Source organism: Nannospalax galili, unplaced genomic scaffold, assembly GCF_000622305.1.
Source record: "Nannospalax galili isolate Female #2095 unplaced genomic scaffold, S.galili_v1.0 scaffold172, whole genome shotgun sequence".
In the NCBI taxonomy this organism is placed as follows: Eukaryota; Metazoa; Chordata; class Mammalia; order Rodentia; family Spalacidae; genus Nannospalax; species Nannospalax galili.
In genome coordinates, this window is record NW_008331824.1 from 2046953 (window position 1) to 2050046 (window position 3094).

Here is a 3094-nt window from a genome sequence, read left to right on the forward strand (position 1 = left end):
CTTCATATAAATGAGTTATTGCTTTTATGTTCTCGTGCTCTAAGACAATAGGGAAATTAACATAATGTGGCCATACCCCCTCCCAAAAAGCCAATCAAAACTATCAAAACCCTCATATCCTCCCCAGAAATTCATAAATAGCGTTCTCTGTAAAACAACCAAAGAGAAGTGAGGCGTCCACGTCTGACAAGACTGTTAACATTAGAGATTCCATTTCAGATGCATTTAAATGAAGCCAGACCATAACAGGGCTGAAAGAAAAGTGTATCAACAGAGAACAAAACTGGAGGCAAAAGGGGTAAAGGGGACTTCACTTCCCTGTCATGCATCTTCCCAACGTGCCCCCAAATGCCAACTCACTTCAGCTACTCCAGTAGCTGCCCCAAGGCCTTCAGACACGCCATTCCCGTGCCTAGATCATGTCTGCATGTCTCCTTTGCTCAGTTCATTCATCTTCTGTCTCAGCTTAGAAAGTATACATCCAAGGGTTGTCATGCTGGGCTCTTTCCTTACTGAGAGTTATGAGAGGTGGAACTCAATTCCTCATTACCAAATGAACAATCACTCCAGGCTCTGTGATGTAATTTTTGATCAGATGTCAAACAGTGTAAATTTTAATCTTTTATTTATTTTTATTTATTTTTATTTTACGTGTATGGGTGTTTTTGCCTGCATATATATAAGTGTACCTGTGTCATGTAATGCCTGCAGAGTCTAGAAGAGGGTGTCAGATCCCCTAGAACTGGAGTTATAGACAGTTGTTAGCTGCCATGTGGGCACAGGAAACCAAACTAAGGTCCTGTGCAAGAGCACCCAGTGCTCTTAACCACTGAGCCATCTCTCCAGCCCTGTGTTGTGAATTTTAATACATTGAGCACTAGTCAGGTGTGTTGGGCACTGTCCTGGGGCTGAAGATCCAGCATTGAGCTGAACATCTGGCTATTCTTGCCCTTTCCTGCAGGTGTTTTGGAGACAATAATATTCAGTATATATGACGTCCATGTACTATTACAAACAACACAGCGGTACCAACTCCCACGTGGTTGTTATTTTCAGTGGCTGTGTAATATTTGGCTGAATGATACAACACTTAATGAGCCCTTATTGATGAGGTCACTAAATTACTTTCCCCAATAGGAACCACCAAAGAACCTTAGAGACTCAGGATTCCAAGTTGAACCAGCAGAGGTGGCAAGGTTATTCTGGACTCAATGGAGGGAAGCACCTCTCCTACACTTGGGGCCAAGGCTAGATCTTCAGTAACACAGGAAGTGGGAAAACCCTGGATTGAACTGTCCAATTCTATGTGCCCCAGCTAGCAAATGAAATGACTGAGAGTCATTAAGAAAGTAGGAAGGAACTTAGAGGCCATCTTCTAGAGCTCTTTGTCCCCAGCACCTATTCTGTTGCCAGGCGTGGACAAAGGTCTTTGATGTCTATGAACTTACAATTCCTCTCTGTTTCCTTCCTTGTCTTTGCTTGAACCTGTGTCACTTCTTGTCTGCCTTTGAATTGAATGTCCTGTCTTTTCTTCCATAGACCTCCAGTCTCCCTCAGTGACAGTGCCTTTTTCACTAGCGGCATGACAGATGCCTTGGTTCCCTCAGAATACAGCACTCCCATCGCAAGCCCTTGTAGTGATGTCCAGGCTTTCTGTAACCATTAAGGCATGTGATTCTTGTGAGCCAGAGACATGGACACCCAGTGCTGGATGGGTGGAGATAGGTAGGGTCTCTGGAGTTTGCTGATCAGTCAGCCTAGCCTACTTGATAAGCTCCGGGCCCGTGTGAGACCTGATCTTAAAAAACAAGGTGGGAACAGCCTTCAGAGCAGCACGCCCAAGTTTTATTGTGACTACTGTGATAGCTACCTTACCCGTGACCTTTCATCTAGGAAGATGCACTGCAGTCGAGGAAGCACAAGGAGGAGATGAAGGACTACTGCCAGAAGGGGGTGGAAGAGCAGACCCAGAGCCTGATTGACAAGACAGCACCAACAAGATACCTCCAGCCCCGTTCTCTGCTCCTCCTCCTGCAGGGGCCATAATCCCACCTCCCCCCAGTCTCCCGGGTCCTCCTCGCCCTGGTATGATGCCAGCATCCTACATGGGAAGCCCTCCCATGATGCTAATAACGCCCCCCCCTCCTCCTGGGATGATGCCCATGGGATCTGCTCCTGGAATGAGCTACCCATGGGAGGCCACATGCCTGGGCCTCCAATGATGAGATCTCCCACTCGCCCCATAATGGTGCCCACCCAGCCTGGCATGACTCGGCCAGACAGATAAGGTCAGAGGGCTCTATCAGTCTTGTACCGTGTGTTCTGTTTCACCAGGAGATGACTGCTGCATCTGAGTGTTTTCTAGCAGCATGAGAAGGAAGACTTCTCCCCTTTCCTAGCAAAGACATAGTTTTGGAGGGGAGAAGGGGACAAACAAGCACAGTTTTCATTTCTATTGCAAAATGTGAAAATAAAATTGTCAGCTCTTTTAGTTAAAAAAACAAAGTGGACAGCACTTGAGAATGACTGGTAAGGCTGTCCTCTGACCTCCACATGCACGTGCAAACACACACTCAAACATGCACATGCATAATGACCCTACATACATTGACACATACACACAGACATGTACCTCCATACACTCAATCATGCACATAAATACACACATGACCCTACACACACTCAAATGTGCACACACATACCCACACATTCAAACGTGAACACAACACACATGACCCTACATACAATGAAACATTCACGTGCACATACATGACCTTACACACATAAAAACATGAACACACACACATACCTACAAACACCCAAACATATACACATGCGCACACACCTACTCACACTCAAATGTGCACATGCATGCACACACATACCTATACACACTCAAACATGGACACACACAAGTAACTATACACAAACACGCATACACACACAATTACTTCAGAAAATAATTTTAGGGGCTAAGAATATAGCTCCATAGTAGAGGACTTGGCCTGGCACACATGAAGCCTTAGGTTCAATTCTGAGCAGCAAAATAATAAAAAAATCAGAAGAAAAAATTTTAAATATACAAAGACTACTT

At 45.2% G+C, this 3094-nt stretch overlaps 1 pseudogene; it reads left to right on the forward strand.

Moving 5' to 3' along the window:
• The first annotated feature begins 1582 nt into the window (after positions 1 to 1582).
• Positions 1583 to 2510, forward strand: LOC103728942 (annotated as a pseudogene).
• The last annotated feature ends 584 nt before the right edge of the window (positions 2511 to 3094 follow it).